This window comes from Delphinapterus leucas, chromosome 14, assembly GCF_059928025.1.
Source record: "Delphinapterus leucas isolate spDelLeu-1000000601 "Yukka" chromosome 14, BTC_Dleu_Yukka2, whole genome shotgun sequence".
NCBI lineage: Eukaryota > Metazoa > Chordata > Mammalia > Artiodactyla > Monodontidae > Delphinapterus > Delphinapterus leucas.
In genome coordinates this window covers 17,408,547-17,431,471 of record NC_143142.1, presented here as the reverse complement: position 1 = coordinate 17,431,471, position 22,925 = coordinate 17,408,547, and the positions used below count along the sequence as shown (strand labels likewise).

The 22,925-nt window shown below is 50.7% G+C and overlaps 1 pseudogene; it reads left to right on the top strand.

The window, feature by feature from the left end:
• Positions 1-396: 396 nt before the first annotated feature.
• Positions 397-22,925, top strand: part of LOC149747565 (uncharacterized) — a 32,399-nt pseudogene continuing 9,870 nt past the window's right edge.

Below are 22,925 nucleotides of genomic sequence, written 5' to 3'. Positions count from 1 at the left end.
TTCCGCCCAGCGTCTTAGAGGGAGAATGGCTCTGCTGACATCTTGCTTTTGGACATTTGGCTTCTAGAGCTGTAAGAATACATTTCTGTCATTTTAAGACTTCCAGCTTGTGGTGCTTTGTTATAGCAGCCCTAGAAAATTAAAGTAGTGTGTATACACATGTGTGTGTGTGTAAGAAAGCAAGGAAAGACGCAAGGAGAGAGAGAGATGAAGATGCAAAAACACCGTGCGTTAGTGCCTGTGAAAACGAAGTCTTCAACACAGCCTGGCCTAGTGCACTTTCTGTGTTGAAAGACTCTCTTAACAACAGCACCACTATCCCCATAATTACGTCCACCCCCATCATCACCACCATCACCATTATGACCACCACCGTCATCACCATCAACCACCATCATGACCACTATCACCATCACCACTACCACCATTATCACAACCACCGTCATCACCATCATGACCATCATGACCACCAACATCTCCCGTCATCCCCACTATCACTATCATGACTACCGCTATCACCATCACCATGACCACTACCATCACCATCACCATCATGACCACCACCACCAAGTGTGGGAGGAGAAGCAAAGAGGGAGAAGGCAGAGCCCTGGGGAGCACCTGCATTCAGAGGCAGGCAGGAAAGGAGGCAGCTGCACAGGCAGACAGCCAAGCAGTCACATCTGGGGAGGCAGGAGGAGAACGAGAAAGAAGGAATCTCAGACTCGCAGGGAGGAGGGAGTTAGAACAGAGTCTGGTTTCCCAGAGAGGCCTGTGAGGTGGGGCTGGTGCACATCCCAGGGTAGAGGAGAGCATTCTCAGGGGATGGGGGCCCAGAGCAGATGGCAGTGGGTTGAGGAGTGAATGGAAGGTGGGAGTGGATGAAGACACCAGGCTGGGAGTTGGAAAGATTCTCCTGGTGGCTGGGTGGAGAATGGATGGAGGGGACAAGCCTGAGATTCCCAAGGAGACTGGGGAGGGGCTGGGCTGGTCCTCCAGGTGGGGGACAGGGGCAGCCCCACCTGGGACAGAGGCCTGTGGGAGGGGCCTTGGGAGCCTGGAAAGAAGCAGCCTTGGCTGGGCTGCCTCACTGGGCAACTCATCCCCACCCCCTCTGTCTTAGTGTCCTAGGGCGGCTGTAACCAAGTACCATAAAGTGAGGGGCTTAAAACAGCAGGAGTTTTGGAGACCAGAAGTCTGAAATCAAGGTGTCAACAGTGTTGGTTGCTTCTTGGGGCTCTGCGGTCAAAACCATTCCACGCCTTTGTCCTAATTTCTGGTGGTTGCCAGTAACCCTTGGTGTCCCTTGGAGTCTAGATGCATCACTCCAGTCTCTACCTCTATCATGACATGGCGTTCTCCTCTCTCTGTCTGTGTGCCAACTTAGAACACCAATTATTGGATTTAGGGCCCACCCCAATTCAGTATGAGCGCATCTTAACTTGATGACACTTGCAAAGGCCCTATTTCCAAATATAGTCACATTCACAGGTACTAGGGGTTTTGTATTTTGAGGGTGGGGACACCATTCTACCCACTACAGCCACTGGCACACTGGCAGCTCTTTTTCTTTTCTTTCGGCCGTGCCACGCGGCGTGTAGGATCCTAGTGCCTCGATCAGGGATCGAACCTGCATCCCCTGCAGTGGAAGCGTGGAGTCTTAACCACTGGACCGCCAGGGAAGTCCCCCTCTTTTTTAGCAGCTCATTACTAGAGACATTTAATAAGCACCTCATGGGCACTGGGGCCAGCCCAGGCATGGGGTTCCTAGTCTCACGAAGCTTACAGTCTATGACCAAAACATGTGGCAGAAGCTTTGGGGGACAGGGCTGGGGCTCAGCAGGGGGTGTGAGTGCCCAGGGGCCACGTGTTGGAATGCTGCCCTCAGAGTTGGACTAGGAAAGGAGGCAGGCTGGGGGGAAGGGGCTGCAGCCTCGGCCCCCAGCCCTTCCCTACCTTCCCTGGCATTTGGATAAACCCACAGAGGAGCTTGTGACATCTGGAGCCCGTGTAAACGGAGCATAAATTAGCTCTAACAATCACATCTGCGGCCGCCATGCTGCAGTCTGTTTCCTGCCGAACGCTGGGTGGGCTTGGCGTGGGCAGGAGGGCAGCAGCTGGTCCCATATGTGCCTGAAACCCTCACTGATAGCATCGCCGTGTTTAGAAGCTTCTGCTGAAATGTGTTCATGTTCGGGACACATGGGACCCAGGATTCTCTTCATAGATGGTGGAATTGGGGTGTTAAGAGATGTGGACATAGACAGGAGAAAATTTGAAGGGTGGAGAAGGAGGGATGGGGCACCTCCGGGGGTGAAGGAAGGTAAGGGCAAGACCAGGTGGCTAAGAGGCCATGGGCAGGTGCACAAGCAAGAGCCGGTGTGGCCTCACACCCTTCTCCATGCTCCCTCCCTCCCGCCCCACGCTGGGGGTCCCAGAGCCAGCCAGGGGTGGGGGTGGGGAGCAAGGGGCCACGGTGGACCAGACCTTTACATAAATTAAGTCATTGTCCTTCATCTAACCTTGACCATGTCCTTGTGAGGGTGGTTTGTATCATGCACATTTTACAGATGAACAAACTGAGGGGCTGAGATCGTACCATTAAGAGGCATCTATACCAGGACCCGAACCAGGTGCTTCGACTCTTCCTCATCTTCACTGTGTCACCTGCACCTGATCAAGAAAGGGTGTTGCACATGTGTGTGCATGAGTGTGAATACGTGTGTGCAGAGTGTCAGCATGTGAGTGTGTGTGTGAAAGTGAGGGGAGGCAGCCACAACCCAAGATCAAAGTGTAGGAACCAGAACCTCCTTTCCCCCTCCTGCCCCAATCAGCAGGGCCACCATGGATAGTCATCCTCCAGTCTTAAGCACCTACTGTATACAGGGACCAGCGCTTTGACGGGCACAGCCGCTTACCCACCTACTAATTCATTCAATTTCACAAGCCATTTCATGAGCACCCACTACAATCCAGTCTCTGCACCAGGCACTGGGGACACGAGATGAGTGGGGCAGTCCCTGACCCTAAGGTGCTCGCTCTCCAGTGCAGAGGGGGCAGCCGTGGAACAGCTGAACTTGGTAGCAAACTAAGAGATTACTTGGACGCCAACTTGGTTGGCGTCCTAAGAGATTAAAGAGATAGGTTTCCAGAGGGTGGCGTTTGGAAATTTGCTTCCCGAGTACAGGGACCATGTCTGTCTGGTTCATGCTGAATCCCAGCTCCCAGCGCAGTGCCAGGCACACCACAATTGCTTGCGCCTGTACGTGTTTGTTGAATGACTATTGATTGAAAGATGGGCAGGTTCTCAGCATGCAGAGTTGGGGTAGCTGGTCATCCTGGCTGAGGACCCTGCGGTGCAGAGGTGGGGAAGCACTGAGATGTCTGGAGGAACAGCTTTTTGGGGAGGCTCGACTAGGAAAAGCATGTCCCCGAGAATGAAATAGACCTGAGGCAATCCTGGCCCCAGCGCTTATGCACTGGCTGGGTGAGTCTAGGCAGGTTTCTTAACCTCTCGGATCCTCTGCATTATCATCTCCAAAGCAGAGCCTCCTATATTTGCACGGTTATTATTATTTGGGGGGAAATGTTGTCCTTTTTATTGTGGAAGCCTTTAAACACATAATGAAGGGGAAAGAATAGAATAATGAACTCCCACGACCCCATCCTCCAACCTCAACACTTACCAACATTTTGCCATCCTGGTTTGAAGATACTTAGATGGTGATTAAACCCAGTAGATGAGTGACAACAATAGCAGTGGCTCTGGCGGGGTTAGGACACGCGGGCAATGACAATTCCACCATCACTGCTGCCTGGCAGCAGGGGGTAGGGGGTTGAAGGGAGTGGGACTGGAGGCCACAGCTACTGCAAGGTGCACCCGGATTTCAGAGACGTTCAAAGGTGAAGAAACGCGCGTCCTAGCATTGATGAAAAGCAGCAGTGAGGCCAGGCTGCATTTTACTTGTGAGACATAGAGTTCGTACCTAAGGTGGGGAAGAGGTCAAGATTTTCCTCACTCGATGTTTTGTGAGTTTCCCTGTTAGTTTGTTTGTTTGTTTCAGAGAAGAGCCCCTTGCAAGTTTATTAGGATCAGAAGTGATCGTGGGGTGTAGGGAGGTGGCTGCTTGCGGTGTGATTGGTGTGGAGGGTAGGACCGGGAGAGGCGACACTTGGGCTGAAACCTAATTAACACGGAAGAACATTCCAGGCAGAGGGACAGACTAGAGCTAACCTTTAGGTTTAGAAATCTGCATGAAGTTGAGTGAGCTGTTGCCTGCACAGTGATGGGGGGTGGGGAGCAGGAAACGAGGCTGGGGCAGCAGTAAGATCACTCTCGGCCTTGGGGGCCAAGCTGTGACATTTTCTATCTTTATTTGCTCCATGTCTGCCTGTCCCCTCTGGAGTGTCAGCAACTTGGGGGCAGGGACTTTCTCACTGTATTAGGGTTCTCCAGAGAAACAGAATCAATAGGAGATGTGTGTGTGTGCGTGTGTGTGTGTGTGTGTGTGTGTGTGTGTGTGTGTGTGTGTGTGGTATTGGCTCATGCAGTTATGGAGGCTGACAAGTCCTAAGACCTATAGTCAGCAAACTGGAGACCCGGGAGAGCTGATGGGGTAAGTTCCAGTCCGAGTCTGAGTTGGAAGGCAGGAGAAGATGGATGTCCCAGCTCAAAGACAGTCGGGCAGAGAGAGAGACAAATCTTTTTCACTCAGTTTTTTGTTCTATTCAGGCCCGCAGTGGATTGGTTGAGGTCCACCCACATTGGGGAGGGCAGTTTGCTGTCCTCAGATCACAATTCAAATGTTAAGCTCATCCGGAAACACCTTCACAGATACACCCAGAATAATATTTGACCAAATGTCTGGGTACCCTTGGTCCCAGGCAAGTTGACACATAAAAATAACCCTCATACTCCCAGTATCCAAGACAGCGTGACACAGAGTAGGAGCTCAATCCACATTTATTGAATGAATGAATGAATGAATGAATGATGGGGTTGGAGAGACTTGACTTTGACATGGGATCCCCCCTGTATGGCTGAAGCCACTCTTGCTTCAAATCCACACAAAACCCACCTCCTTCTCTGGGGCATCTTCTCTGCATCTCCCCCTCCTGGGTGTACCTGACCTCTCTGACCTTGGGCCTCCCAGAGCCCTGGGTCATGTTGTCTCTGTTGGGACCCTCCAGGTTGTCCCCAGGGATGCCATCCCAGGGGAGGACTCCTCCCCCCGTGGTAGATGTCCTCGGGAGCAGCATCTGGATTCCATTCACCTCCACATCCTGAACGTGCAAATGGCAGATGCCCCCTCGCTGCCCCACTCAACATAAAGGATTCATGGAGTAGATGCTTTTTTTTTGCGGTACGCGGGCCTCTCACCGCCGTGGCCTCTCCCCTTGCGGAGCACAGGCTCCAGATGCTCAGGCTCAGCGGCCATGGCTCATGGGCCCAGCCGCTCCGCGGCATGTGGGATCTTCCCGGACCAGGGCACGAACCCGCGTCACCTGCATCGGCAGGCGGACTCTCAACCACTGCACCACCAGGGAAGCCCCTGAGTAGATGCTTTGAAGGATCTTCTAACCCTCAAAAGGGCTCCCCATTCCTCATAGGGTGCCTGGAATCCCCTGGAGCATCAGTCTGAACATACGTGTGGTGTCCTCAGAAGACCCCCAGGGAAGATGTAGAGGGTCCACGTTGCCAGCCCCTGGGAATCGTGAGTATGTGGACAGAGCACAGGCAAGGTGTGTCCCCTTGAGCCCTGGGAGGTAGCCACGGTGGGTATTGCCTCTGTGCCCACGTTACAGATTGGGAAACTGAGGCTTATTTGTCGAGGGGAGTCGCGGCACTGAGAGCCTGAGTGACCTGCCTAAGATTTCTCTGCTGCTTCTCAGAGGAGCCCAGACTCAAATCCAGGGGTTGACTTTAAACTCCATTCGCTTCATCCCAGACCATTTTGTAGACCACGTCTGGGCCCTGGCCCATCTGTATTAGATTCACTGAGGGAACTGGTTTGCAAAGGCAGGATCCCAGGCCTCACTCTGGAGATTCTGTTTCAATGGATGAGTTGAGACCCAGGACTCTGCCTTTTTAGTCAGCTCCCAAGCCAATTCTGATGCTTTCTGAAGTGTGAGACCCACGAGCTACACTCTGCTGCTTGTAAGGGGGTAAGACGTGCATCTCAGGACCCACAATTTTTTTAATTTTTTTTTTGCTGTACGCGGGCCTCTCACTGTTGTGGCCTCTCCCGTTGCGGAGCACAGGCTCCGGACGCGCAGGCTCAGCGGCCATGGCTCACGGGCCTAGCCGCTCTGCGGCATGTGGGATCTTCCTGGACCGGGGCACGAACCCGTGTCCCCTGCATTGGCAGGCGGACTCTCAACAACTGCACCACCAGGGAAGCCCCAGGACCCAGAATTTTGAAAGCAAGAGTGACCTGGTCTCTGCCTCCCTGAAGGGGGCTGGTCCCCCGGAGCCCTGCTTGATGGGGACTCGGGCTTCTGCCTCTGCCCCCCTACCTCCACAGGGGCTGCTGCCAGCAAGTGCAGCTCTGCTGGTAAAGTCTTTATCGGGAATGTCGCCTAATGCATTCATATCAAACAATAGCGCCTCATACATCATCCCTGCCAGAGGCCACCTCCGCTAGGACAAGCACAGTCCATTACCCTGACGGGCGCAGGCCGTGCGCAAAACAGATAACGGGTCCCAGCTGTGGGGAGCAGCCATGGGAGGGGAGTTGTCACTGCCCCAGCCATCATCAAGGGGACCCTGGGCACCTGCCATTCTGTGCAGTTGGGACAGAGGTCCCAGTCTTACAGCGCAGTTGATAGAGTATTGGTTGAGAACCTGGCTCTGCATCTTCAGGGAAGTAACTCAACTTCTCTGAGGCTTGTTTTCCCATCTGTAAGGGGCTAAGCATAGTATTTGCTTCACATAGAACTGTAGGTGGGGCTTAAGAAGAGGAGGCCAGTAAAGTGCTGGGCACAATGCCTGGGGAAGAGGAAGCAACATGTAAACAGTAGGTGTAACTATTGCTTTATCAGCAGGACCCCATTCATGCTGGCCTGCCCCTTTCCAGGGATGGTTGTCAACAGTCCTCATGACCCCCAAGCTCCCGTGGATGCAAAGGGACCAGTCACCCTTCCCAACTGCTGGCTCCCCAGACCCTGAGACAGGGATTTGCAAGCCTGCAAGTCGTTTATTTTGGAAATGAAGCTCACACCACGAGGAGAGTAGGGGAGTGAGACAGGGCAGGAGGCCGCCAATAAAAGGCGTGTTATAAAGCCCAGCTGTTACTGTGGCGAGTGGGGCGTAAACTTGCGAGGGAGCTCTGGGTTGCAGCTGGGAACACGCCAGCTCAAGAAGCTGGGAGCTGGGGTATTTACAGATCAACTCCCATCACCACTGGGCTTGCTCCAGAGGACATGAATCCCCCTGTTTGGCCTACAGGTGACAAAGCAGGCTTCACACACTGGTAGCTAGAGGCTGGATTAAGGTGCACCCAGGTGGTAAGGGTGAGGGGATATGGTGGGGCACTGCTATGGGCTGAATTGTGTCCCCCTAAAAATTCGTACGTTCAAGTGCTAACCCCCAGTACCTCAGAATGTGAGTACATTTGGAGATAGACCCTTTACATAGGGAGCTAAGGTAAAATGAGGTCATATGGGTCACAGCCACTCCAATATGACTGGTGTCCTTATAAGAAGCTATCAGGACACAGATACACACAAGGGGGAAGCCCATGAGAAGACACAGGGAGGAGAAGATGGCTGTCTCCAAACCAAGGAGAGAGGCTCTGAAAAATCAAACCTGCCCACACCTTGATCTTGGACTTCCAGTCTCCAGAATCTTGAGAGTAAATTTCTGTTGTTTGGCGCTAGTCCTCTGGTTAACATCACACGTGACTTTGAACTGTATGCAATTGAATGCTTTGGCCCCTACTTTTAAATATTATGGCAGGGGGTTAACAGCTTAGAAAGCATTTAAACGGTACTGTGTAAGTGTTAGCTATTATTATTAATCCCATTTTGAAGATGACAAACCTGGTGCCAAAGCTGGCAGCTGGCAGAAGGCCAAGGGCAGGAGAGGGCATTTTGGTGCCCCCTGACATGTGAGGACAGAGTGGCTTCACATACCTCCATCCTCCCCAAGGGGCAAGGGGCAAGGGTCCCAAGGGGCAGCAACTTCATTACATGCCCCAGTCTCTCCACATCGTCTGAGTCAAGTGAAGGGATCATAAACCAGGGTTTTATTAGCTGCCCTATTGGTGGGTGAGCTGGGCTGGGCTGGGTCTCCTCCCTGAGCCCCTGAATAATCCAGGAGGGCATACCTAGGGCAGACAGGAATGGAGGTTGGGTTTGGGGTTGCATAGCAGCCCAGAGAGTAGGGGAGTGGGCCAGGGTCTCAACAGCATGTGATTAAAGACCCTAGTAATTGTGTCTGACAGGGGACTCATCCCCAGGGCTGGAGAGGAGGGGGATACCAAAGCCCAGATGTAGCCTGGGGTTGGAGGCTGATGGGAGTAGGGGAGAACCCCACTCGGAGCTCCTGAGCAGTGAGTCCTGTGCCATACATCACCCGACACGCCTTTCCGTGGGACCGGCCTGGCCGACAGCAGCCATTTATCTGAATGTCATTGGCAGTAAACTGGCGAGGGGGAGGGCAGCGAGGAAGGAGGCAGCCAGGGGGCGGGGTCTCCTTGGGAATTTCCCAGAGGCCAGTTCGCAGCCCCAGCCTCGGAGGGGAGCTGTTATAAGCAGGGAGGTGCTATCCGTGGTGCTGAATCCCACCTGCCCCTTTCTCTTTCTCCCTGGGGACAAAGAGGGCAGAGGTGGGGGAGTCCTGTGAACTCAGTGCTACCCTGTAATCAGATGGGAGCTGGGGGCAGCCCCAGTGGTGAGACACTTACAGGGGAGGAAGGTGACAGTCATATACTTCCATGGTTATGGACATGAAATTTGGAGCCATACTCCTAGTGTGTTCGTTCATTTAAAGGTTATTTATTTATCAAGAACAGGTTCCCCAGGACATAGTCCCTGAAGATGTCAATCAGTCATACAACCTAAAAAATGTCGACACTAACTGTGTGACCTTGGGCAAGTTACTTAACCTCTCTGTGCCTCAATGACCTCATCTGTAAAATGAGGGTAATAATCATAGCCACTTCAGAGGGTTGTGAGAGGATTGTGATTATGTAATTAAAGTGCTTAGAACAGAGACTGGCTCATGGAAAGTGCTCAATAAGCCTTAGCTCGAGTTACTGTCATTATTTATACTATGAAGTGTACAGGGAGCTCTCAGAGGCAATAACAGGGGGAGCCAGACTTTGTTCAGAGAATCAGGGAAGACCTGAAGGATGATGAAAGCTTGCATGGGGGAGGTTGGAAGGCATTCCAGGCAAAGGGGACAGCATGGGCAAAGGCCCTTAGGCAGGAAAGGTGCAGGACACCATCCAAGAGCTAAAAAGAAGCCAGAGGGGCTGGACCACTGAGAGTGATGGAAGAGCCTCAGTTTCTTAATCTGTTAAATGGGTATAATAGTAGAACCTACCTCCTGCAAAGCTGTGAGGGTTAAATGAGATGGTGTGTTTAAAGTTCCTAGCACAGAGCCTGAGCACTCATGGTGATTGGTTAGCTTCCTGGTTCCAAGCCCAGGGAAGCCACATTCAGTTTGCCACACCCCACATCAAAGCTGGAAAGGACTTCAGAGGCCATTCATTGTACAGATAGGAGCACAGAGGACTTTAGAGAGATCCACTGGAAAGGGAGGCTGCTGGGGCTGCTTGTTCCAGCCTCCTTAGATGGGAGAGAGTGTGGGGCAGCGAAAACAGTAGAGGCTTGGGGGGCTGAGGGGTGGGGTGAAGTCCTGGCCCCAGTGCTAACCTGTTGTGGGACTTGGTGGGATGGATGCCTTGAGGCACTCAATTTCTTCATCTGTAAGATGGGGATAATAACACCCAGAAGGCATTTATGGTTATAAGAGTGGGTCAGACGCTTGGAAACCCACAGGGACCAGGCAGACGATGTAAAGGAGACTTCCCAAACTCGTCTTACTTCTCAAGAGAACCCTAAATCCCGATTTTATGTAGGATATCCCTATTTGTAAGTGTTAGAAACTAATTTAAGCTTTTTTAAAACACAAGGTGGGTCAAAGCTACCATGTTTGTGGCTTGAATTTGATCTGTGGACTGCCAGGGTGTAGCCTCTGGCAGAAGGTGATGTACTTAGCAGGTGCTCGATAAGTGTGGTCCCTTTCTCTTGGGGAGCCTCTCCTTCATCCACCTCTATGCCGCCACCTGCCTGCTAGGAGTTCAGACCTTCCTCTAGAAAGCCTCGAGTTCAGGAAGGGGCTGAGTCCTACCCAGATCTAAGCCTCTGGCCATTCTCACCCCTCCTCTGTCCCCATCCCGGGAGATCCTGTCTTACCAGGAAGGCGCTGCCTGCCTGGGGACCCAGGATCACAGAGCACACAGGTGGCTGGTGTGGGAGGTACGTGTCACAGCCCCGTCATCAGCATTGCGGCCCCCTCCTCCTGTCTGTGGCATCAAGAAACCCTGAGAACCAGTTGACACAACTCCCCAGGGAGTGTACCTGCCTCGGGGAGTGGTGGCTGTGACTCAGAGGTGCAACTGTGCTCGGATGCTGGTGGATGCACCAGTAAAACAGGCAGAAAAGGAGTGATAGAAGGTCAGAGCTACATGGGGCCTTTTAGGGCAGCCCAACAGTGTTCCATGGAGAAACAGAGGCCTGGAGAGAGGAAGGTCACATGTCTACTGATTCGTAATTGAGTGCTTTTTCCGTGACATCTTCCTGCCAGACCAAGATCTAGAGCAGGGATGTCAGAGTCTGGGGAGGAACCACATTTCTTGGTCTTCATATCCCCTAAGTCATGGGAAGAAGAGGCCTACGGACTTTGTTTCCATCCTGGTTCTGCCACTTACTGTGTGTCCTTGGGCAACTCACATAGCCTCTCTGGTCCTCAGTTTCATCATCTGTAAAGTGAGAATAAACGCTTTGCCAAGGTTAAAATGAGAGCTTGTGTAAAATGCCTGGTTCATAATGGATGCTTAAAAGTCTTTTTCTAAAGGCACTTATATCTGGCCTCATTTCAAAAAAAGCTTAGAAGTGGCTTACAAATACACACTGCAATGCCAATGCAGGAAAGACCTAGATGAGAGGACGGGATGACAAGATGGTGGGGTGAAGTCTTGTATGGTTGTGAGCAGGGGGCCACACATCTGGATCAGAGTTTCCTGGCAGCCACAGCAAAGGGAGAAATACAACCATTATGTGACTCTTGGTATCCATAAGCTGAGAAACTACTGCTTGCTTAGGGAAAAAAATTAACTTTTCTTGGTAATGGGATATGAGTCATTTCTCATGTGAGTCTTCAAAAACAGGGCCTGTGGCAAGAGTAATTCTCTTTCCTTTCCACTCCCTCGCTTCCTTCTCTAGCTATTCCTTGGGGTCACCCAAACCCTACAACCATAGCTGATGGCATAATGGTTAAGAGGCCCAGCCCTGAAGACAAAACCAGTCTCCACCTCTGCGCAGCCTTGGGCTCGAGGCCGCCCCTCTCTGAGCCTCAGTTTCCTCATCTGTAAAATGGATGGTTATAGAAATAACTACCTCTAGGTTCTCGAAAATTAGAGGTGGTGAAACAACGTGTAAAACACTGACCAGCTTAAACTGGTTTTGCTTCCTTAAAATGGGTTGTTGATTAATCTAACCTGGAGTTATTTTTACAGACAGCATTGCGCATGTGCAAAATGGGAACACATGTCTCCAGGATGACCCCGGAACCAGGAATCTTCAGCTGACGGAACTTAAAGAACAGAAATGTTGCCAGCGGAGCCTTTTACGAAACGAGAAGTCCTTCAATCAGGAGACTCTGGATTCCAGCAGTAGCTTATTTGGACTGATTCGAGACTAGCCAATCAGCTTCCAAGTCTGAAGTTCCCTTAACCCGTTAAATTTCACCCAGAAGCCTGGATTGAGGAGAGAGATTTGAGCCCTGCTTCCTGTTTCCTTGCAGGTCGACCTCGCAGTGAAGCTCTTTCCTCAAAAGCTGGTGCCATAGTATCAGCTCCTACATGCATCAGGCAGCCAGCACTTGCTGGGTAACAGAGGTATCTTCTATAAAGACCTTCAAGTGACATCTTGCATACAGTAAGTGTTCCATAAATGGTGGCTGCTCTTATAGCAGGAACTCAATAAATGGTCACTGAATGAGTATCATACGGCAGCAAAAGCATTTTCTCTTCCAAACCGTCTCTTCAGTGCTTCTCAGCAGCAGGCGTTCTCCCCAAACCAAATTGAAACTGCATGTGTGTTTTAATCAATTCCATGGTTTGTGGGAGCCAAAGAACCCAGGTTAATGGAACACAGCCAAATCCCCCATGAATTTCTAACCCTCCTTGAAAGGCCTCTGCTTTTTCCTGCTCAGCCACTGGGAAGCTGTTGCCTCCACTTGGGGAGGAGAAATTGAATAATTGATGCAATTTGAATAACACTAGGATTTATAATGATATTGAAATGTAAAGATAAAAGGGGGCGTGAACGGGAGGGGGGCTCATAGCGGAAGAGGCAAGTTGTTAATAGGCACTTAGGGGCTCTGTGGGGTGGGGGGAGCTCCCCTGGAAACATGTGCTGAAAAGTCATTTGAGAGAGGAGGCGCTGGGAGGGGGGTGGGCTGGGAAATCTCCACCCGGAGAGGGAGAAAAGCCATATTCATAAATAAGATTCGGAAATTTCTCCCGACTCAGCACCACTAACAGGGAGTGGATAATTATTTAAATGCCAAATCATTCCGCTCATTAGAATCCCAAATCATATCTGAAGAAACTGATTGCCCAGGGCAGGAATGAAAGGGGGCGGAGGAGGAAATGGGGTGGCTAGGAAAGCAGGAAATGGGAGGGTCTCCCCGACTTCTGGTCCAAGCCAAGGGGAAGATGGAGTGGAAGGGACGGCAGGATGGTAGGGAGGGTAGGAACATGGGCTGGAAGGAAGTCAAATAGTCGTGGGTTCAAGGCCAGGATCTGATACTTCCTTATTGTGGGTCTCCTTTGTTACCTTACCTCTCTGAGCCTCAGTTTGCCCAGCTGGAAAATGGGGTTGATGCTAAGATCTACTTTGCAAGCAGCGAATGTTAGCTGCTGTGATTAGGGAGGCAGGACAGAGAGGGGCTCAGGACGGGGCACGGGCTAGGGCTGGGGGAGGAGCCTCGCATAAGCCCCAAGCCAGGCTCCTTTCCCTCCCAAACCTACCCTGTCTCTGACCCCAGTCACAGACAGGAGCCGATTTGAGAGGTGGAGACTGAGTCTCAGAGAGGGTAAGGGATAAGGGACTTGGCCAAGATGACACAGAGCCAGGGACCCCAAGTACACACACATCCTATCATCCCCACGAGTCCACAACTCCCAGCCTCATCTGGCCGCCCTCCCAGGTGCCGGGAGGTCTCCAAGATGGGAGTTGGCTCAGCCCCCGGGAGCGTTATCATGTCTGTGGACCGGAGTCACAAGGGCAAGTCGGTAACAATCCAATTATGCCGAGAGATTCCGGGCTGGCTGGTGCCCCCTCCCATGGTGGATGACCATGCCACCCCTCAGAGACGAGCAAGCAAGCGGGGGCCCTGGAGCAGGGGGGGCACAAGGAGCACTGGCTGGGCTCAGCAGGGACAGGAAAACCCCAAAATTGGGAAGCAGCGTGCACTCACGTGCTCTCAATATGACACTATGAGTAGTAGTAATAAGGCAGCCGCACACCTGTTGTGCAACGGCATGTGGGCTTTTATTCTGTGCCAGACCCTGTGCTCAGCATTTTGTATCATTTAACTCTCATTAGAACCCTGTGAGCAGAGGCGATGGGGAAGCTGAAGCCTGGAGAGGTGAGGCGACTTGTTCATGCAGCTCAAAAGCTGTGAGGCTAAGGTTTGAACCTGTCGGCCTGAAACCCAAGCCTCTTGGTAGCTCTGGGCTGCCCCCCAGACTCAGTCCACAGCCAGCACCTGGCTTTCTCCTCACCATGGCTCTGGGAGATCCCTTAGGTGCTGTTTGCAGGCGAGACCCTCCATAGCCCCACAGAGAGATCAAGAAGGAGTTGGGATTCAGACATGGGTTGTTCCAATCTCAATCTCACACAGCCCTCTGTCTGCCCCCTCTGGAGCCTCAGACCCTCCCACATTCCGGCCCACCTTGCTGACCTCTCTCCAGTCTCCCCCACCCCCATGGCCTCCTGGTCAACGCAGAGAGCAGCCCAGCTGCCACTCCCCCCATCCCTTCAAATAAGACTAGTAGCAGCCACTTGCCTGTCCCCAGAAGCCTGGGGAACCAGGTGGGGCCCCCCACCCGCTTGCTTAAGGTCACCCTGGCGTTCGCATTCAGTAGAGGTTGGGGGCCAGGCCTTCCAAGGTTTCCCAAGTAGTAACTGAAACATTAGCTCAATTAATATTTCAGTGGCCCAGTCCTGGCTGGTGATTGCCGCAGCTGGGAAGCTGGGTCCTTTCTCTTCCCAAGAGGCCAAGCGGAGACAGCTGGGAAGCCTTGGGGCCAGGGGCAGTCAGAGGATCTGGGTTGGAGCCTGCCTGCATGGCTGTGTGGCCTTGATCAAAACCCTTTCCCTCTCTGGGCCGTGTCTGTCAAATGGTGACATCACTCTTTCCTGCTTATAGTGTTATCGGGATTAGCCTGGGGCCTGGCATATGGTCGGTACTCAGTAAACGATAGTATTCGCAATACCTGTGTTTTCCAAAGTGAGCTGCCCATTCTACCTGCTCCAGAATTCCATGGGGTGCTGTGACAACTACAGTCTCCTGGGCCCGGCCTGGACTGGCAGAGCCTGGATGCTGGGGCCCTGGAGTCTGCACTTGTGCCAAGGGCTCCCAGCGACTCCCCAGCACCCCTGCTTCCTAGTGAGGGAGTAGGAGCCTAGGCTCTGAGACAAGCAGTTGCACGTCGGTTTCCTTGTATGTAAATGGGAACAGAGACATTGACCTCTCAGGGCTTCTGGGAGGAAAGAATGAGATTAGGGGCTGGCACATAATAGGTACTCAATAAATGATTTCCCCCCTCCCACCACCCACTCCCCTTCAGTGGAAGACCAAACATCAGCCCCCTAAAGAGGGGACGAGTGGGGTGTCCTGCCCCTCAGGAGCCTTGTCAGCAGGGCCCGCTCCAAATCGATCTTTTTCCCCCCGTTTTCACTCACAGTGTCAGCATCTCTTGGGGCGGGAGAAAATGCCAGCATCAGCACACTGCATGCCCCAGCCAGACACGGCTGCTCTTTATTAATTAACCACCAGATGTTAGTTTTGCATCTTTTATCAGAGGGAGGTTTATCACCAGGACCCTGTATGTCAGGCCATTAGGGAGAGGCAGGAAAACATCCCTTGGGGGGCCCTGGAGCTGGCAGGGAGCGGGGAGGGGGACAAGAAGCATGGTCGCCAGCCCAGAGCACCCCTCCGCCCTGGCCACCCCCCGCCCAGTGCCTCCATGGTCACGTCCGCAGTGGCCATTTGGCCCATTTGAAGTGGCTACTTGTACATCAGCTCACAGGGCCACCGTGATGAGCAAACCAGGCCCAGTCCCTGTTCTCCAAAGCTCACAGTCAGTTGGTGAGATAGCCACATTCCAGTACACCCAAATAGATAAAACTATGACAAATTGTAAGCGGTGTCATGAAGGAAACTGACAAGGTTTTCAGAGCAGGCGAATAGCTGGCAGGGGACCTGATTTAACGGAGCAGTTTCCCTGGGGAGGTGACATTTAAGTGGCCTCACGGAAAAGGAGCCGGGGCAGAAGATTCCAGGCAAAGGGCACAACAAGGGCAAAGGCCCTGGGGTAGGAACCGGCTCAGCGTGTTTAAGGATCTGAAAAAAGATCCGAGAGGCTGGAGCGTGATGAAGGAGGAGGCCACCAGGATGCTGAGGTCAGCTGGGCCGGGACCAGGGTTCCTCGTGGGGCATACGGAGGAGCATGGTTTTCTCATGTTGAGGGCACCAAGGAGCCACAACAGGCTGTTGAGCAGGGGAGCGATGTGATGATGGGATTTTGACATGAGAAAGAGCCCTCTCTCTGCCCTGGAGGGTGAGGGACAGGTTAGAGGGGAGGGAGGGAAGCCCGCCAGGTGGTCAGTCTGGGAGAGATGGTGAGCCCTTAGCATTGACTGGACACTAACAGGGTGTCAGGCAGTGTTCACATGCAAGAAATATTATGAAGCAGAAACGGGGGGCGAGGGTGAAAGAAGGGTCTAAGGTAACTCCGGGTGCCTTGCTCCAGACACACCCGAGTCCTCTCATGCCCCCAGCACCCACGAGACTGGAATTAGGATCATCTTCATTTCACAGATGAAGAAATGGGGGCCCAGTGAAGTGTAGCAGCTTGCTCAAGGTCACACAGCGAGGAGCAGCAGATCCCACACTTGAACTTGGTCTGCCTGCTGCGCCGTCTTTCCTGCAAACAGCTGCCCAAGCTCACACAGGCTGCAGGTAACTGCTGTCTTCCTCCTGCTGTTTCATGAATGCTGTGCTACCCTCCACCAGTTACCCAGCGAAGTCCACTGGGCGGAGCAGAGGGGGCCCGTCTGACCCGAGCAGGTAAGGGGCAGTGGGTCCCAGATCCAGCCCTTAACTTGTCCAAGGCACAGCAAATCCAGACACGAGTCTATGTTACCTCCTTTCAAATTGATGTGACACCGTTACCCAGGGTGATTATTTTCTGCCTGATCCACTCACCATCCGATAAACAGGTGATTACTTCTCCCAGTTCAGTTTCTGATTTGCATACAATAAATATCACCCCCTGGAAGTGTGTGCGTATGTGTGTGTGTGTGTGTGTGTGTGTTGGGGGTGGAATACAGGTCTCATGTCTTATTTATGAGAAATAAACAGGAGCACGAGCTTGCATAATCAACACATATTTAATCTAGCTCTTTTCGCCCTTTTGACTCTAATCAGGCCAGGTCTGTGCATGGCTGTGTGTGTGTGTGTGTGTGTGTGTGTGTGTGAGCGCACCCACACACTCACAGGCTGCAGGGGGACACCCCTGCCAAGATCTTCATCCCAGCCTGTTTGGGGCTGATGGTTGGGGCACATGCTGCCTAAGAGGTCTCCTGAACCCCAGCACACTTAGTTTGAGGATCCAGGCTCAAGGTATGGGAGGGGAGCAATTGCATCCCCCCAACAACTTCGCAGAGGTTAATTATTTTAAAATTGTCGAAATATCTTTGAACCGTCAAAAGTACCAGCCATATAATTGGGCGGCATTAGCCACAGTTCTGTTGGCAGTGACACCCAACATCACATATATATATATATTTTTTTAATTTATTTATTTTTGGCTGCATTTGGTCTTCGTTGCCGTCACGGGCCTTCTCTAGTTGTGGCAAGTGGGGGTTTCTCTTCGTTGCGGTGCACGGACTTCTCATTGCAGTGCCTTCTCTTGTGGAGGAGCACGGGCTCTGGGTGTGCAGGCTTCAGTAGTTGTGGCACATGGGCTCAGTAGTTGTGGCTCGCGGGCTCTAGAGCACAGGCTCAGTAGTTGTGGTGCATGGGCTTACTTGTTCTGTGGCATGTGGGATCTTCCTGGACCAGGGCTCAAACCTGTGTCCCCTGCATCAGCAGGCAGATTCTTAACCACTGGGCCACGAGGGAAGTCCCTCAACATCACATATTTTTCATCAAGATAGAAAAGCCAAACAGAAAATTTTTTTTAAAAAGCTAAGCATTGCATGGAGAATCAAGGTCACGTGCTTGTAAATGCCAAAGCCAAGGCTTGAACCTGGGACTCTGACTGCAAAGCCCAAGTTAGTAGCACCCCGTGATGCTGCCTTCCTGACATGATGAGTAAAAGATCTGGGAGAAACCAGCAGTGTGATCACCTACTGCCATCCAGCTCCTGTTCCACTGATAGAGAAACTAAGACCATAAAAGTAAAGGGACTTGCCCATGGTCATATCCAAACTGTGTCAGAGCTGGAATTCAAATCCAGGTCTTAATTGTGTGCGTGTATGTTTAAAAAATAACTGTTTTTGGTATGTTGACCTAGGCAGAGCACAGAAGGGATAGCTGTGTTTGCTCACCAATGACTGGGTCCTAACTTGGAGTGGTTTGAAAGACTAGAAATATGTCTGGGGTGGCAGTTCTGGCTGCCAAATGGGCTCCTTGGTTCTTCTCCAAGTTGCATGTGCTGGGACTGAAATGTCCAACATGGCTCGCTCACTCGCATATCTGATGCCTGAGCTCAATGGCCGGGACAGCTGGAGCTTCTTCAAATCTCCCTCCTTTCTACACAGCCTCTCCACTCAGCTAGCTTGGGCTTCCTCACAGCATGGCGGTCTCAGAGTAGTCAGGCTTCTTACATGGCGGCTGACTTCCACCAGAGAAAGAAATGTGAAATCTTGGGTGTGTTTTCTATTTTGGTATGCTTGTTTATTTTTATGAATGTATCATTTTTATGCAAACACGTATGATGGATGTGTGGTGTAAAAATTCAAACACTATGGAAAAGTTCAAAGATTAGAGGGGAAAAAAAACACTCAAGATTCCACTACCCAGAAATTAACATTTGGTGAGCTTTAATCAAGGAAACTTTTTCTTTTAATTTTTATTTATTTACGTGGCTGTGCCGGGTCTTAGTTGCAGCAGGCGGGGTCTTTAGTTGCTGCATGTGGGATCTTTTAGTTGAGGCATGTGGGATCTAGTTCTCTGACCAGGGATCGAACCAGGGCCCCTTGCATTAGGAATGCAGAATCTTAACCACTGGACCACTAGGGAAGTCCCAAATCAAGGAAACTTTTTACAACAAAAAATAAAAAGAGCAGAATGGGGAATTCCCTAGCTGTCCAGTGGTTAGGACTCGGCACTTTCGCTGTGGTGGCCCAGGGTTTGATCCCTGGTTGGGGAATTAAGATCCTGCAAGCCGTGTGGCGAGGCCAAAAAAAAAAAATCGGCAAACGGATGGATGGATAGATGAGGGAGAGATGGGTGGATGGATGGATGGGTGGGTGGGTGGTGGGTGGTTGATGAGTAAATGGAGAAAACAAAAGATAGAGGAAAGTTCTGACTGTTGAGGATTCTCAGCTGGGAAGAGAGACAATTAAGTTTCTCAGTGTTGGAAAAGTGGTTATGAGAGGCCTGTCACCCCAGACCAATTACTACTATTACTATTACTGCCACTACTATTACTATCACTATTACTAGTAATATTACACTATTGTCACTATTACCACTATTACTATTATTGCCACCACCGCTATTACTATACTATTACTGTTATTTTCACCACTATTGCTACTGTTGCTTTTACTGCCAGCAATACTGCTACTACTCTTACCACCATTACTGATATTATCAGCACTATTACCACTGTTCCTATTGCCACCACCACCATTACTACTATTCCTAGTACTATTTATACTATTACTTCCACTATCACTACTCATTATAACTACCACCACTATTGCTGTTATTACTACCAGTATTGCTACTATTACCACTATTACCAATATTACTATTACTGTTGCTGCCATGATCACTACTATTGCTACTTCTTCTCCTTCTCCCTTTTCTCCCTTCTGCTGTAATTTTTATTGTTATTTTTAAGTTATTACGAAGGTAACACATGTTCATGATAGAAAAAGCAAGAAAGAGGTAATTTCAAAGACAAAACTCACCCTCAAATACCACCATCCAGAGGTGTCAGCCCCTGGCAGGTCCCATTCCTCAATGGGGTCTGCAAGGCCCTCCCTGGCCAGCTGCTGCCCACCTTCCCATCTCATCTCCTCTCTGACCATGCGCTCCGGTCAGACCAAACCTCTGATGCCCCCAGACCCACCTGCCTTCCCTCCCCTTGTCTCTGGGCCTTTGCATGGGGCTGTTCCTTCTGCTTGGCATGGCCTTCCTCCTGTACTCCATCGGGCTCACCCCTGTGCTCCCTGGACTCTGAGCAGAGACACAGATCCTCTAGGGAGCCTCTCTGAGCACCCCACCCCCTAGACTGGGTCAGGGGTCCCCTCTGGGCCCCAACCATCCCCGAGTGTCCCCTGCAGAAGTACACCTCACCCTTCTTTGTTTATCTGTCTTTCTTCTCCACTGTAGAAAGCAGGGACCATGTTGCATCACCTCTGTGTGCCCAGCATGGACCTGCCACATAGTAGGGGCCTCCATACGTGTTTGTTGAATGAATAAGTGAACGCGTCAGTCTGGAAAGGTTTCCTAGAAGAAGTGGGCTATAACCCATGCTCTCCTGGCGGTACTGGGGAAGAAAGCAGTCGGGGTGTAGGGCCAGGAAGCTTTTTCTGCACCAAATGACAGCTGTCTGCATTGACTTTTGATCTGGGCTGTCACCTGGGCCCAGGGGCGCCATGTTTGCAAACGCACCAGGCTCCCACTGGGGTGTTTGAGGAGGGCAGTGTGCTCCCGTCCTCCCGCACCACTGAAGAGGCAGCGTCAGACACGAGAAGCAGAGTTCCTCTGTGCACTATTGATTTGTCATAACTGCCTGCCGACAGACAAGGTGAACAGTTCACTTTTATGAATCCTTATTAACAGTGTGGCAAGAGGTATTTCACTTTAAGTGTCCCCTTTTTGCTGAAAAAGAAAAAGAACAGAAAATGTAAATTATCTCATCACAGAGAGACGCTGAGAGCTCCGAGCTGGGGCCTTCAGAGGAGACAGAACAGAGACTGGCTGGGACACGAGGAGGGGAGGCCCCTTCACGTCCCCTAAGTGGTCAAGGCTGGCTCCGTGGAGGTTCCCAAAGCCGAGGTCGGTGGGGAAGGCAAACTTGGCAGGGGGAGCGTGGCCATGCAGCCGAGGGCTGTGGAGCAGGTGGTTACAGCATGGAAGCCAAGTCTGTGCTTAATGGGCAAAGAGAAAAGTACAGGAATGCTCATGACAACTTAAAAAAAGCGTAAAACTGGAAACAGTCTAAATGTCCTTCAACAAGGGACTAGATACACGTATATTATAATACAGCCATTTGAGTGGAATACTAGGCAGCTAAGAAAAAGAATGAGATCATCCCGTGTGGACCAATAGAGAAGAAAGTATATGAGATATTACTGAGTGGAAAAAGCAAGTTACAGGACAGTTTATAGTGTGCTCTCATTTACATAAAAGTAGGCATATATGTGCTTCATGTGCATGAAAAGTATGTAGAAAGAGTCACACAAATATCAACTCACAGCAATTCTCTGGGAAGTGAGACCAAAGAACCGGGGATGGGGTCAGTTTTTGATTTTCATTTCATCCACTTTCGTGCCAGTTTAATTTACTTTTTACTATGTGCAGTAGGACTTGTATTTTTTAAAAGTTTTAACTCTTTTAAAATGTTCAGCTCCAGGGGGGTAATTTAATTGTCTCCTTTATAACCTTCTCCATGGTTTGAGTTTTTTTTTACAATAACCAACTAAGATGTCTGTAAGTATAAAAATGTAATACAAAATTTTTGAACAAGAAAACACTGGTTTTGGAGTCAAGCCGATCTGGTTCTTGTTCTCAATCTTCCTTCTACCAGCTGAGTGACATTAGGGAAATTACTTAATCTCTTTGGGCATCAATTTCCTCCAGCAATAGTGGATATTAATAGTATATACAGATAATCTGCAAAAAAACCCACAACTGAATCCCTATGCTGTGTACCTGAAACTAACACAATATTGTAAATCAACTATACTTCAATTAAAAAATAGTATATACAGAGCAAGCATACAGTAAATAGTAGCTTTAGCCTTATAATTATCATTATCCCATCGAGAGAAATGGCAAACCCTTGCATGCCCTCCCAGTTGGTGAATTCATACCCATCCCTGTGACAGACCCTAGGAAGCTATTTTAAATGATCCTCAAACAGTTTTTAGGTATGTAATTCATTTACAAATGGAATCTTAGGTGGAAACCCAATACGTGTAAAACAGGAACAAGAACGTTTTAGTAGCATTCAAAGCATGACATTTGTGCTCAGGGATGTTTGCAGCCTCCTGGCCATCCTGCATCCTTTTTCCTTTTGGTGATAACATCCTGACCTTCCTTCCGGGGGGATTGTCCTTCCCCCTCTCTCAGCTCCCCACCCCCACCGGAGTTTGCATTTACTCAATGCCAAAGACATCCCCTGGCCACAGGGAAAGGTTCAAGGACCAGACTGTGACCAATGTGAGCCAGTCAGGCTTATGATTTCCATGCAAACTATAGAGGGAAAGAAGGTCCTTTTTCTCCTAGATTTGAGCCTGAGATGGGGGTTGGGTAAGCCTAGAGCTGTCAGAGTTCACCCCTGGAGTCTAAGAATGAAGCCAATACCCTGAAAGGCAGAGCTGAGAGATGGCGAATACTTGAATCCTGGTGACATCACGAGAGCCCCTGAATCACGCTGTGCCTGAAAGTAGCGCCACCTCTGGAGATTTTTGTTGCAAGAGCCATTTATGCTCTAGCCAGTTGGGTTTTCTATCACTTGTGACCAAAGATAGGCTAAATAAGATAATATATGTATTCATAAAGCCAGTTAGGAAAAACAAGGAAGTTGCTTTGACAGATGTAAACATTTGAAATCAGGAGTTAGGGATGACAGGTGCTGTCTTGTATCAGCCCCACATCTAATTTATTTCCATATTTGTTTCTGTTTTTTTTCTTTTGGCCACACTATACGGCATGCAGGATCTTAGTTCCCCAATGAGGGATCGAACCTATACCCCCTGCAGTAGAAGCGTGGAGTCTTAACCACTGGGCTGCCAAGGAAGAACCCTGTATTTGGTTTTGATCGCCCAGCGTCAAGAAAATTTGGAATCACAGGTAAGTAGAGCAGCAGTTTAGTGTAGGGCTTTGGTCCCCAGGCTCTGGAATAAGACAGTCTGGGTTCAAATCCCTACCCTGATCCTCAGCAGCTGTGGGACCTGGGGCAAGTCACTTGACCTCTCTGAGTCTCCATTTCCTAACACCTACG